The following is a 15,717-nucleotide window of genomic DNA, read 5'->3' as shown; positions in this document are numbered from 1 at the left end:
GCCCATTTTCTTTATTGATATTTGTACTTAAAACTTCGTTGCTTGAGGGAGTTTCGTCCCTCGAGCTGTATATTCCCAAATGGGAGGGTGAAGTCTATATAGGACGATAGTTCTTCAAAAGGCAAAATTAGTCAGAATCATTTTAGAATTACAACATTTTTTAAAATTATTATTATGAATATTTGTAAGGTCTTACTTGAAACTAACAATATAAAATGGTGATTCACGTTGAAAAAACGTTGTTCACATGTAAGAAAAAAAAACTCACTAAGGCTAACCCCTTCTGAAGCCTGGGGAAGTTTTGGAGACATACAATTGCTATTTTATAATATAAAAACTCATGGTTGTAAACTGAGCTACAACAGGGGCTGTTTATAGCAATCAGAAAATTTATGGCTGACATGCATGTGGATTGGTATGACAGTCTAACACTAGAAATATGTATTTTATAAGTTGCCTGTTATACTTGATTACTGACAGTTATAAAATCCCTCATTGTAAAAAATGTTTGTTATACAGTATTACATATGTTCCAATCGGTATAATTTCCTTCATTGTATAAGACATTTGTTATACTAGTTTTCCAACAGTTATAACAGATTGCTGTGCAAGACAGTAGTTTCACAACCCATCTGTGTAACTCATTCAAGTCAACAAAAAGGCATAAAACAGCTTTTGTCAAGGTCTACAAAATTTAAAAACTCTACAAGAATACTTATACTAATTCGATGCTATGTTATGTGAATAAATCCTTTTGCTATGAAGTTAGTCATATCAAATAGATTTCCTACAAAACGTTTAATGAATTATTTTTAAATACTTACATAGACTCATAATATGAAAAAAGTTATGTGTATTAGTCTGACGTATGATGAAGTATGGCTAGGCCATATTCTTACGAACTCTCCTAAGCACACACCTAATGCTGTTTCCTACTCAGAGTTTGCTCAGAATTGGCCATGAATATTCAACTATTAAATTGAAAATACGAAAAATAAAATGTTTTTCCATGCTTCCATTGAAAGCACTTAACAAACATAATTGAAATTGCCAACCTCAATTAGTCAGGATGAAAAGCGATTATAAAGAACTAACTACTGAAAAATATATGCATATATCTCAGTTAAATGGCAAATAAATCAGGAAATTGATAAATCGTTTGCAAACTCTGAATAAATTCCAAAGTATCTATGGACACATTTGTATATATATATATATAATATATAATATTTCATGGTACCGAATCCCAGTTCATAAAATTAAATCAGTGTTTGATAAATGGCCAACCTAAAAATAACGAAAAAAAAGTGAAGAAACTATTCACATAAAAGAACAAAATAAAAAAAAGGCAACGGCTAAAAAAGTGGCTGACTTTTAAAATCCGCTCAAATTTAATTTAAAAACTGGCACACACACACACAAACTGATAAACAAATACACAAATAAACCCCAATCAATTGGGCACAGACAAATAAGCCTCGGATGCAGCAGCAGCAGCGACAACAACAACAACGATACTAAAAAACAATAGAAATAAACAAAAAATAGAATAAAAATCAAAACTTTGTCTATAAAAATGCCCACGAATAACAAACGTAGTCGCACAGTATAAAGAAAAAATGCACCCACCCTTCCATAAAAAAAAAGACAAACATCAACTGTGGCCAAAATATACCCTTTTTTAATTGAGGTCTGTGGGGTATGCTGAGCTAACGCCTTTTAATACATGCAAATCTAAGATAACAAAAATATGCGACAAGCCATAGTAGTGCAGAACCCATAAAGCATGCAGAAACAATTCTAGGGTATTTGCGGTTAGCGGTTCGTTAAAAAAGGCTGAGGATTAATAGAAGTGATTAAAAAATATATAAGCTTGGGTAAACCGACTACCCGAGCTAAATTCTTTAGAGTAGAAAATTCGTTTAAAAAATATGCATACATATTTATGATTTAAGAAAAATTATTGTTTTCAGACAAAATTTCAATTATGAGCTATCGATAACACAACTATCGATGACGATAATTTGAATCGATTTTCACAGTGAAAGCTACAACCCTAACCATACATTTTAAGCGCCTAAAGAACCTTTGTTGCAATCCTAGCAGCTGTCATAGGCACAGATATTTTATAGATGAAAAAGTAGGGCGTTTAGTAGCGATTATATCTGTTGCCAGAAACACATTCTTGCTATCAATTATATGCCAGCAGGGTATTCGCTGATGCAGTTTGATTATTGATTGAATAAAAAGCTTTTCTACCCCGCCACGTTGTTTAAATCTATACAAGAAATTTGGTCAATAAATATTTGTTGTACAGCATTTTATACCATTTCATGCTGCATTTGTTGCTGATTTTTATTTTATGTGTTGAAAAACTAAACGAAATTTTACGCTTAAGCACACTGGACGGAAGGGCAACGGGTAAATGAAAATATGTGTGTGTGTTTTGGGTAACATTGAGGCAAGGTATGCGAGAACAGTTTACTGACAGTTAGGGGCGGGAGGTGGGCGGGGCGTGGCGTGGCAGGGTTGGGTTTGCACAAAATTCAACGTAAATGAAATGTGTTTGCGTGCCGCAACAGCTGCAGATGTGTGTGTGTGTGTGTGCGAGTGTGTGTTAGTGTGTCAACTACAAAAACCGCACGTGTGTACACACACACACACACAGCGAGAGTCACTGAGGCACATGCCAAAGCTTGCACAACATCAGCGTGTAACAAGAAAATGCAAATAATCTTGTGGAAAGCCGAAGCTTAAATACTCTTAAAAGCTAAAATAAAAAATAAACCTAAACTAAAGGCAAGTATTCTATTTAATTGTATGTTTAATCAAATAATTGGAAACTAGATATTGTAAATGTGACCAATTGCCTTGAATAGCTGTGACAACTTTCTTTGCCGCATCTAAAATGTCACATGCAACAATTTCCTGAGCGCATTTTAAAGACGCTTTTTATGCGCCGCCATTTTGTGAGTGAGTGCCAACGAGTGCATGTGCATGTGCATTTGTATGTGTGTCCGCGAGTTTGTGTGTGTGTGTGTGTGTGTGTGCAGCGTAAAATTTTATTTGACTTGCGTGTAATGTTCCCACACACACACATAAAGAACGTTATGTTGTGCCTATGCGAACGCCTTTGCGAACATTTTCAAGGATTGTAAAAAGCAACTCAATGACAAAGGCGCGACACAGCGGGGAAACGGGCGGGTATGGGGGAATCACTTTGAGCAACAAATTAAATGAACGGCAAATGCCAAAAATGTGCGAAGCAGCTGCTGGCAAGGACGAGTCATCTTGCAAAATTGCAATTGACATACGTGAGTTGCCGCTGCGTGCGGCAACTGTTGCAAGTATCTCACAGATAGCGTCTGCATCTGCATGCACAAATGTATCTGCGGCGAGAGTGCAACTGTGTGTGTTATTTCACATATGCAGTTTGTATGAGGCCACGGCTTAAAATGCCTTTTGAGCATTTGCAATTATGATTTAGCTGCGATGGCAGCATTTTCAAAATGCTCGCAAGAATTCGAGCAGCTAGCGAAAATAATGACAAATTCTTTGAGCTTAGCAAATGCTGACAAGCGAGGGGCAGCTCGTCCATAGCGGCAAAATTAATTAAAATGTATGCCAAGAATCAAATATTATATAAAAAGCTAAAATCTAAACTTTAATTTGAAGATCTGAATTAATTTGCTGAACGATTTCTTTTTTAAGTAGTCCTAAACATTTTTTTGAAGGATAACTCGAAGAGAAATTTCACAGCTGCATTAGGGTTATTTAGAAAATTTGATTAAGTTGAATCGTAATTTAAATTGGGCGCCACCATAAACCTTTTGGCTTCTAGTTAATTTAAGTTTGTAATTAAATAATTGTATCAATCCAAAAAGCACACAAATCTAAGCTAATTAGAACTGCTCGAGGGATATTTGCGTTGCGAACTACCAACTCACACCTTGCACGCCCACACACACAATTAGCTGCAATTAATTTGCGCTAATTCAATTGTCACAGCAATTGCTGACAAAAGGGCAAAACAAAAGTCACTTCAATTAAGCCCAACAGTTAATATTTGCTGCAGGCGGGAAGCGCGTGCAACCACAAGGGGCTTAAAGCTCCATTAAAGTTATTGCCGTGAGTCGTCCAGCGGCAACCGGAAGTTGAGTGGTCGCATATGTGAAAGGGGCAACATTTTCCAATGCACAATGCAAACACATGTGAGTGGCTACGGTGCCCACTAACTATGATGAACGTGCGCAGTTGCTTTAAGGGGTCAGCAGGCACGACCCAATTCGAGAGAGCATTTCCACAGCACAGACAAAAGCCGAAAACTACAATGAAACTGAAAACGGAAAGCAAAAAAGCTAACAAAGTGCTGCCACTCCCATATCCTGCCCTGCCGCCCCCGTTACACCTAATCAGCCCGTCTGCTGTCTGGCCCAGCTAATGTGAAGCACATTCATTTGCATAGAGCGGCGAGTGCCGACATTGTAGTTGCTCCATTGGACCTAATGAACAGCCAGGCGCCACACATGCATCCCCCTTCTCAAATACACTCACTCTCACACACGCATACACTATAAACACTTTGTCGCTGCCCCTGCTCGCGTCCTGCACTAAATGATAGTGAAACTGTTTTATTTTCGTGCCACTCACACGAGCATTCACAGAGCAACAAATAAATGAACACATCACTCACACCAAAGCAAGAACCACGTGCGCACACACACACACACACGTGCCTTCGATAAAAGGACACAGCACCGGAGATTGCAGGTGGGAAACTGTATGTGTGTGTGCTTGTGTGTGTCTGGATGTACAGTGGGGCGCTCAGACCGTTTGACATCAAAAGCCAAAAAAATTACAATTTAGTAATTGATTAATTAATTAATTAATTTTAAGATCAGACTGAAATTTAAGGTGTTTTCTTCAGCATTTTTAGAAACTGCCTGAATTATTTTCCAGAATAATTCTTTTATCCGTCCTTATGAATATGTCCATAGTCCAAGTTTCTTAGATAAACCCAACATTTTCGAATGCTGATCCATGCAAGTGGTCCCACGATCCTACCGCACTACGATTCTCAAAAATCTGCAAGGGTATGAAAAGGATATTGATCACCAAATCAATATTAACTCTGCTATTTCGCGCATCTTTAAGATGTCAAGTAGATAGTCGATTACAAGTCGATAGTTCTCAAAGGTTCTCAATCAATTCTATCATACAGATGGACAGATAGACAATCAATAAATTTTGCTCGCAATATATATTTATCTTATGAGGTCTTTTTTCCTGTTGCATAAAATCACCATGAATGGAAAATGTCCCACTGAGCCCTGGATCCAGACAGCGCTTACCCACGATTCCCGTGAGAACCTGAACAAGTTAAGGTGCTGGTGGGGGGCGGTGCTGATGGCAGCCGGGTATCCGCTGATGACAAAGTTAAAAACGGATCTCTGGCCGGGATTGGGGGCGCACGGAAAGCAATTAAATTCAAATAAATGAACTTAATTGAAGCAGATTAACTCAGCAGCCGTCGGCGAGCAGCAGACGATGCAACAGTCCTGCATGCAGGCGTGTGTATGTGTGTGTGTGTGTGTGTGGTTGGGCTAAATGTCCTTGTCAGTCAGGAGCCGGCGACGTGCCCTGCTTTCACTTCCGCTGCCATATCCGTCGCCTTTCCTCCCTATTTAACTGTCAAGTGCTGTTCGTTTTTCTGTTTTGAGTTGAGTTTCGCATTTTTATATGAAAGTGACGAAATACATTTTTATTTACTGCCCGCGCTTAACATAAATAAAGTTAAAGTGTGCGTGTCAAAAATTGAGGTTAGTCGTTTGCTGCCTGCTTCACCTGGTAACCTCGTGCCCAACGCTTACAGCTAATGCTGCTCCGGCGATTAATGTGCTGTGCTTAAGATTTCCACCTAAGCTAACTTAAATTATGGCAGCTCAAACACCTGTTCCAATTTTTAAGCTACCTCTCAAGAACGTTTTTCTATACTATTTTTCTAGAATATTTCTATAATATGTAAATACCCTCTTGTAGGTGCTGCTCTTTTATTTTATACGCTCCTCCAATAGCTCAAGATTAAGCGTTTGTAATTGGGCATAAAAATACTTCTGCGACCCCAATAATTGAAGTTACATACTATGTTGGTTGAACTTCATGGTTTCATATGTATAAATATCAAGTAAAAGGGTATCTTCTAATTGAGCATAAAATAAATGTATAATTGTTATTATAAAAATATTGTGTACGTATTAATTAAATACTTCTGCTGGAATACACAAATCGTGCAGAAAATATGCATATAGGCTTTCCACGCACACACACACACACACACACACTGCATCAACATGCACTCTTGAAGGATTAATTGCTGGCATGTTAGCGAAATTAAATCACCTAGTTGCTGGGCTGTGCAGTCAAATGGGTTAAACTAGTTGAAGGACGCACTAATGAAGTAGAAGTCCGTTGGATATAGAGCGCGAACGATACATTTTAAATATGTAATAATTGCTGAACAAGCTTAAATAAAATTATTATATTATATTATATTATTAATTCCTTATGTAACTACTGTTTATTAATTAAGTATTAAAGCGCATCAATACATCAAATTAAATAAATAACATAGTGTCTTTTAATATAATACCAAATGTTTTTTGTTCAAATATTTGACTTTTGAAAAAGCTCCAATCAGAGTTGCCACCGAATAAACTCAGATTTGCGAAAGCTAGCGTGAAAGTAACTGCAACAACCCTTAACGAAAACCAAGCACCGAAAAAGCTCAAATTGTTTTTCACTTGAGCTTTTTTCAAACGCAGAATACAGCTAACAGAATCTCCTGTTCAAGCTGTTATTTAATGAAAGCTCAGTGCTAGTGAAAAAAGTTACCAATTTAATAGAAAGCTTTAACAGCTTTTGGGAAGCATAGTAAAAATATTCCACTACTCCTGGAGAGTATTGGACCATACAACGTAGAATAAGTTTAGCTGCCTAATTCAGAGTATCTTTAAGATACAAATCAACTTTAAAATATTTTTGTTGCATTGAATGTGCATATTGCACACAGTGTTGAGTATTATATAAATAATTTTCGTTTCTCAGTCTATTACCATCTTAATAATTACGCTCTTTTTAGGTCATGTCCTTTTTTCATTGCTCTCTGTCAGAAATAAGCGATGGTAGCATTTAACTTATATTGAATTAAACTAATAAATGAAAAATTAAAATTAAATTGAAGCTATTTATAAGATATGTTTAAAATGATTTTTTGTACGACGCTAAGATATTTATAGTAAGAAGGATCTTGTAAAGTATAAAGTAAGTAAGGAACATGATTTATATATTCGCTTTAAATGTATATAAATAAAATGATATAAAGTGTCTTAAACAACTCTGTTTGTGAGCATATATATTTAAAGAAGCTGTAAAAGTTAAGTCGCAAAACTAAAAATGTAAAAAAAAGACAAATTAAAATCCATCCGGGAACAATAAAAACTGACAACAACAACTACAAGGAGAAGAACAACGTGAACAACAACGATCGAACGAGATGCAAAAAGTTGTCAGCTGTTACACTGCGTATTGAGGGCAAGCCGAAAGCGTTGCACTTGAAGTTGAATTGAAAATGAGCGCAGAGTCAGCCTCAGAGTCGGTGGAAAAGCGGAAAAACACCCAACCAACACGAAAAGTGAAACTGACAAAAGCAGTAAAGTTTTATAGAGTTGATGTTGTTGTCATTGTTTTTGTTGTTGTGTGCTGCTGATGCTGACAGTTATGCCCGACACAATGGCGACAGACAGTTCAAGGTCGTCTCAGCGCAAAGGGTTCCAAATTGCGGTTGCTGTGGGTGGCTCCCTCTAATTAGGCCATGCTCAAGGGTTCAAAAGGTTGGTGAACCGAAGCCTATAGAGGAATCTCAAAGGTGGGCTATAAATGTGATTAGCAAGCATCCAATAAGCGTCACTAGCAGCAGCCACGCCAAAAGAATCACAGGATTAAATGTTCTTAGAACAGCCACATCTTGTGGCATAGTTTACAATTGACGTCACAGCCAAGCAAATGCTTCTTTTATATATATGTATATAAATATATTCTTTACAATTCCTCTTCTTAATTACAGCTGACAGGTGCTGTCGTCGACGCTCAAGACTCACCCCCCACCAACCACAAAGCTCCCTTTGGCTGCACATTTTGTCAATATTTTCACACATTCACAAATCCTGTCAGTGGGGGCCGTGTGTCTATCTGAACGCACACAATCTCCTTATATGTAATTAATATGTATTTTATCAGACAATTTTTTCGAAGTTAAAGTAAAGATAAGTAAATATATGTACGCGATGTAAAAGGACAATTGGAACAGCTGCTCCGAACCTGTTCATTATGAAACTGAAAGACTCTTTTTGGTTTGTGCAAAATACTATTCTCGCAAAAGAATCGCAACCTGAGACTTGCCCAAAAGACCGCGCAGCCAAAAGGGGATTATCCGGCATTAGAATCTCTAATTAATAATAATATTATGATAAAAGCAAGCAAGAGCACTGTGGTCAAGAGTATAAAATATTTCAACTTTAGAGATCGATTCTTATGCACGAAGCCAATATACCCATTTGTACTCATTTCAATTGATATATTTGTATTCCCATAAAGCAAAGTTGTAATTAGGCAATTCTTATCAGTTACGTGTTCGTGACCATTTACATATTATTATTGAATCTTTGATTAGCCAAACAAACCTGTTGTCTTTAGATTTAACAAAGAAATGTAGACATTTCAAGTGCTTCTGTCCAAAGAGGAGCGCATCTTGAATGTTCAACTAGAATTCAATGCTGTCACTTGACTTGAGACAAGTCTCAATTGCCTTTCAATCATCGTAAACTGAGACGGATGGCCTCCAGTCCTGCAGGAACTCAGTTCTGCAGTGCCAGGCAAAAAAATAAAAACCTCATCAAGATGCTGATTATGCGTTTATATCCGGGCAACGGCCAAGATGCGTTTGGGTGTGTGTGATACCTTTATGTCCACATTATTAACCCAAAATGTATGCATTAGGTTGTTGTGTGTGTATATGAGTGTGGGTGTATTTTCATTGCCACCACGCGTGCAATTATTAATATTTTATGCACTCTACCCACCGAGAGACGCAGACGCCTCAGCATTGACTCGACATCGGCGCACAATGGAGCTGCCGGCAGACGGGCAGTCAGCGAGATTCGAGGCCCAGTCTCAGGCTCTGAATCGTTCTCCGCTGCTGAGGGGATGCCCACCCCTTCAGGTGGGTCTCAGGCAAACAGACGTTAAATACGGAAAATAAAACAAAAACCGGCGTGGAAATTGCAAGAGACGTGCAAGAAATTATTACAAGTAACATTTATTTTTATTAAAGCACATACAGGACGCCTTAAGGAGGACACACACACACACATACACGCACAGACACTGGCCCAGAGCAGGCGGCACAGCTTGGGTCCTGCCATCCAGCCAGCACGTCACACAAAGTGATCTCATAATCATCCTCTGTGCGTTTGGCTTGCCAGCCTTGCCAAAGCGAGCCAAACAAGGAGCATAATTTTTACAAAAGGCTTCCCGCATTTACCTGCCCCCGACCCCAAGCCCGCACCGCGCCTCATTCTGCAAGGTCCTGGAAAAATTGTTGCTGTTAAGTTTAAGCGCGTGTCTGTGTGTGCAGATTAAATGTTTGTCGTATGCCTCGGAAAGCAGAGAGATGATGGGCGGTAAGCAATGAGAGGCGGGGCACTTTGGGTGAGACACAAGGTGGTGCTACATGAAAACAAACACCAAAACGTAGCAGACAGCCAGAGAATGGCAGTTTATTACGGTTTATTAGCGAGTGTAGCGGCATTTCTTTTCATGTACTAACTTGGCCTTGCCAGAACTCGCCTCACTCTCTTTCTCTCTCTCTCTTTCTAACTCTTCCTATCTATATCTCAGGTAGGTGTATGGGCATGTCATTGGCTTAGCCTGGCAGCATGCCAATACGCATATATACATAGATACATGTATGTATATGTATCTATGGGTGGATATAAGTACTATCTGCTGCCGTAGGCCTAGTCAGTGTTCGTCTGATGGGTATGCTCACTGTAGGTGTGTGTGCTTGTGGTATTTGATATCTTGATTTGATTACTATTTTTTTCCATTTCAGGGCATCTTAGGTAAGCAAGACATTTAATATATATGTGAAGATAAAATGTTTCTTTTGTTTCTCTAAAAAGCAAAAATTATGAAAAATTGGCTAAATCTATACTTATATAAAACGCACTCCTGAAATGGAATTTCGCAGAAGCTTAGTATCCCATCACATTTCTGCTTTTGTTCTACAATGGTATTTAGTCTTCGCCTGTCGATTTTAAATCCTCTATATTGTGCAATAATATTTAAATATTTAGCTCATAACTGTCATAAAGAAGTGACTCGACAGTTGAGCATTATAGATTATCACAGATTCACCCATATTTTGGTAAATTAAATAAAGGTAATACAATTACCAACTTTTTTTGTCATTAGCCAAAAATTTATCAATCAATTTTTAACAGCTATATTTATTTAATATTTTCTTACTGATCAGCGGTGAGTTGTTGGTCCTAAAATATGTAAGCCAAACTGGTTATTAAAACCAACTTCCCCATTTAAGTATTTAAAATTTGTATTTAATATTGAAGACAGACGTTACAGAAAAAAATCCATAAAACCAGTTGCTATATATTTACAACCCGAACCTAGCTATTATTTAAATTGTAGCTTTAAATGTTTTCTTTGTGCTTTAAATATTGTGTTTGTCATGAGCACTTAAATTATATATAATTATTATTATTTTAATTTCAATTAAATTCGAGTTTTAACTCTTGAAGCGCATTAACTGAAATTTTCGCATTAAATTTACATTTGGCCCGTTGTGTTTAATAATTGCATCAACATTGAGAGCCACGTTGTGGCTATTATCCTGCTTGGTAAAAGCTTAAGTAATTAGAACTCGATTAAAGGACAAGACGGTGGTCTGGCAACGAGAGGATAGGAAGGGGGCAGGTGGGTTGTCGAGCGTTGCTGGACGAGCTGCATTCGCAAACTTGCCAACAAGTCGAAAAACATTTCATGCGCATTCAAATGCAAAGGACCAAAACTAATGCCACAGGAGCAACAGCAGCAGCTTCATGAAGGGGAGGGGAAAGGGCTAGGGAGAGCAAGGGAAGCACTGAGCTGTGAGTGGAGAGACTACAGCTGGCTGGATGTCTGCTCGTCCGCGGCTCTCCCAAGTTAAGTTCATGCAAAATGCAGAATGCGAAAATCCTGGCAATTAAAAAAAAAGCTCTAAAAATGGGCGGCAGTATGGTCGGGTGGTGGGTGGTGGTTGGTGGATGGTTGCGGCATCAAGCACAAATGGGCAAGGTACGTTGACAGCTGGCAGCAGGAAGGTGCACACACAATGACCGCAAAGCTGCCGCGAGCGCTGCAACAATTAGCTAGCGACCCGCAGCCCGCTCAGCACCCCTTCAGTCATAAGCTAGACGCGTTGCACTGTTTGCACACATGTGTGTTTATGTGTGTGTGCGTGTGTGTGTGTGTGTTAGTTTAGGCCACGACAAATTGCGCACAATTCGTGCCTAATTTTTAGCCAACATTTGTGTCGCCCTTTTCACCTCATTCAAGTTGCAACTTAAAATTTACATTAAAGTTCCCAAAAACGCATCGCCAAATAAAAAGATTACGAGTTCACTTTATCTAATTGAAGTCGGTCTTGGACCCGCTCAATAAATGCTTTTTCCCCCAACTGTCTGAAGTCTTTCCAGCCGACAAATCTGTGTTAATGTTCGTCTAGCGTTTATTATAAAATTTGTTTGGCAAGACAATTGAGCAAATTAAGAGGTAAGAAAAAAAATTGATAGAGAGAAATAACAGATGTGTCGATGACTGAATACCCTAAAAGACATATTTCAGATTTCGAATTTCTTTATATTTCACAGCCACACAATATTTGAAAATATTTATATTTAAATTTTCCCCCGACAACAAAATTATATGGTAACTAAAACTAAGCTTAACTGGGTGCAGCTCGTAAACACTAAAATTTATAAAGATAACACAACCTTCAATAAGAAATACACTAATCAAGTGTAATCTTGTGTACTGCCTATTATTGCATCAATGGAAAGAAAACAAAGTTTTTAATTAATTCGAATCAAAATGCAGTTTCAGAAACAAGATATCAATGTAGACATACGAGCAATAGCTCATATATATATATATTTACAGAGTATTTTCATGGACTGTTAAAAAGAGTAAACAAATCGAAGAACACATTTTAAGACGTTTTTGCACTTTAATTATGCTGCAAGATTTTTGCTGTTTCTGAAGCAGAACAAATTGAAGAAACACCTACACACACTCACGCTAAATAATGTTTGTTAAAAAGAATTGCCTTTTTTTTAAATGCGAGCATAGAAAACAAAAGTTAAAACAAATTATTCGAGTTTATAAAGCAAAAAGCTGGGTAAATGCCTAAAGGAACATTTTCACAAAATTGAATGGCCCGATGCAAAAGCTTTTATCGAAAACGCAAGCCAATCAAATAAATAGACAAACAAACCTGAACACTAAATAAATTTAACTTTTCGTTACCAACACAACAGCAACTGCAAAAGCAAAGAAACTAAATCGACAAAAAAGCGAAAACACCCAAAGGCGTTTGCCAATGGAGAAAAGGTCGAATCCAAAACTTCCACGAAATTTTGTTGATTCATCGCAAATAACACAAGGAAATTCGCAAATGGGAACCGGCCAGAATTTCGATGGGCTAACAGGCGCGACTGATGACCTTTAAGCAAGTTTTTCAATTAAATGTATATAAAATACATATTAAAATCTATCTAAATGCTGAAAGCCTACAGAATAGGGCTGCCCATGCGGGAGTATTGGCAGCAAAATAGGAATTTCATATGCAAATGCAACTTCATTATCGCAAATAAAAAACTGTCAGCTAGGTCTGGCGCCTGTCAAGCCCTAAACTGGCAGCTACTTGCATTAAATTGACAAATGTCATTCAATCCGAGAGCTAAGGACACAAACTTCCTGTGCAACTGTGAGGCTGCCACTGTCACTGCCTCTGCTTCTGCCTCTGTCTGTGGCAGGTTGCGTTTGCAACACACACGCGATATTAAAAAAAAAAAACACAGACATTGCATTCATGTCTTCGGAACTTTGATAGCCAACTTAGCATGTATATGCCACACTCATAAATAATAAGTTTATATACATATTTTTTATATGTACTTAAAAAATGAGTTTTTTAACAGTTGCTGTTTAAATACATTTACTCATGTATTTTATTAATGATTCAAAGCGAATTTAAAGGTGATTTGACGGTAATTAATCACCTTTTGGGCTCAAAACATGCATTATTATTTAAACTCTCACTTTTTATAAAGTAAATTGTACACTTAAATAATTGAAGAAATTTCCTAAAAATATTTAACAGTTTGTACTGGGTAACTGGTCCGTTGACTGACGGGCTATCAAAAATTTAAATATTAAAAATTCCTACTAAAAGGGAGGAAATTCGATGTTTGATGTCTGTTTTCAATAGTTTTCTGAGTTCTTTTTTTTGTAAATATCAAAGTGTTTGATATTCATACTATTTGTAAAACACATATTTTCTGGGTAAGAGCTGGGTATCACGATTTTATATGAAAATCGAATGAAATTTCGTTGTAAAATATGCGTGATTAGATTTCAGTAGCTCGCTAGTATATTTATACGAATAAATAATATTTAAAATACCATTTCTTATTCAATTATCTTAACTTCTAGTAAGGCTGTTAATCTCTTTTGATTTATAATTTTATTTATCATTTTACTTTAGATAAAGAGCGGCCGAATAAGAACTTAAACAAAGCCAGAGTTTCCCAAAAGTGAAGTGGTTACATATTTTATTTAATGTTTTGAGAAAAATGTGCAAAACTTTATTCTAACTGAAAAATAATAAAAGCGGATAGAAGCCAATATGAGCCGAGATACAGGTTTTGGCCAGCTTTAAATTTCTAAAATTGGTTCTGCAACAGCTAAATTTTTTGTTCGATTATACCGCACGCAATATTGGTCACATCGACTCCAAATTGCCGCATGGCTTGGATTACTTATGGAATTTATGATTAAACAAGCTGAGACTATAACAAGCACTGGGCTAGAGATACGGATTGCGATACCGATACTCAGTTGTCAGTTGAGGATAAACTGTTAAATGGTTTCGCGTCCCGCATTTTCTTTTCTTTTTTGGCTTAAGAAGCAAAAATCGATTCCGATGCAGAGGAGCAAGTGCTTGGAGGGGCGAAGGGCAGGCCAATTTGTGACTGTGTGTATGTGTGTGTGTTGTACAACTTTCTAAGCCGAAAATTATGTGCAGCAAGCAACGAGAGAAACTTGGCGACTGCCACTAGCAACAGCTTTAGCTTCAGTTCCACCTCCAGCTTCAGTTTTAGCTGTTTGCCGAGGGGAGGAGTGTGTGTGTGTGTGTGTGTGTGTGGGGCAGGGCGGGGTGTGTGTTTGCTCTAGTCGTGAGCTGGCCGAAAATTGCATTTCTATGCAAATGCCAAGCGAGCCGCAAACAGTCAATGACTTTGTCACGACTTTATAAGTAGTTGGCTACAAAGTAGCCAAAAAGATTTGGGGCGGGTGTTAGACAGGAGGAGCGGTGCGGCAAGGGGGTCGTCGCAATTTGGTGACAGACGAGCAGAGCGTAGACAAAACTTGGCTGATGATCAACAGTTAGGCAAACTTGCCACCGTTAACTGCGGACCAGGTTCTACTCGTAAAGCACAAAGCCAATCACCATTAGTGTAATCGCCTTTGGTATTATGTATTATCGAGTCTCCGTCGCCGTCGCCTCTAAGCCTCTCGGCTCTGGCTAGAACGCATAAATTAAACGGGTCAAAGAGCGAGCGCCGTGGTAGGTTAACCCGTTCCCCCTTTCCAGCTATTGCCTGGGCCATCTACCTACCACTTGGCCCTTGTGCTGACCACTTAAAAGGGCGTCAACTTCTGGTTCGCTCACAAATTGTCAGTTGTTTATTGGCCATGTTATTAATGTGTCCACAAAGATAAACGTGTACTCAATGGAAGCCTTGACTTCTGAATGCAGTTTTTAAAGGCATTTTTAGAGGTGGCCTGTCAATTTGTTTTATTTGAGTTAGCTTTTATAAACCCTGCTTTAATTTAAGAAATTTAACTGAACATGAATAAATAAATAAATTGAACAAACAAACGGAACCAATTTGGTGACACTCTTTCTCTTGGAAAATGTACTTTCTTTATTATCTACTGATCAAATTTTATTTTGTTTTTGCTGCACGAGAGACCATATTGGCAAATTAAAAGCTGTCATATTCTCTCAGCTAGATATTAAAAAGGAGTTCACAAATCAAAACTAAACAATGAAACTTCAATGGTATGATATCGGTATTTTTACCAAAAGAATGCGCCAACTCGCCAACTCTTAGCCCGACTGTGTAGGACAAAGTACGTATGAATTACACTTTAAGCCTCTTGCTTACATCATGTGCACAAATGAGAAACTTCCTTTTAACCCTTTTTAAATGGATAGGGTATATAAAGACAGTCGCTTCTAAATTAGTTTTAAATGAGCGTATGCTCAACACAGAAAATAAATTAAGAATAAAATACAGAAAATGGGTTAAAGAAACA

General features: G+C 37.8%; 1 long non-coding RNA gene across 1 annotated transcript in view; it reads right to left on the bottom strand.

Moving 5' to 3' along the window:
- Window positions 1-15,717, bottom strand: part of LOC116651428 (uncharacterized) — a 55,316-nt gene that overhangs the window by 2,545 nt on the left and 37,054 nt on the right. The window lies entirely within an intron of this gene.

Source organism: Drosophila virilis, chromosome 4 (genome assembly GCF_030788295.1).
Source record: "Drosophila virilis strain 15010-1051.87 chromosome 4, Dvir_AGI_RSII-ME, whole genome shotgun sequence".
Classification (NCBI taxonomy): Eukaryota; Metazoa; Arthropoda; class Insecta; order Diptera; family Drosophilidae; genus Drosophila; species Drosophila virilis.
The sequence above is the reverse complement of the archived record's forward strand: the minus strand, read 5'-3'. Positions and strand labels throughout refer to the sequence as shown.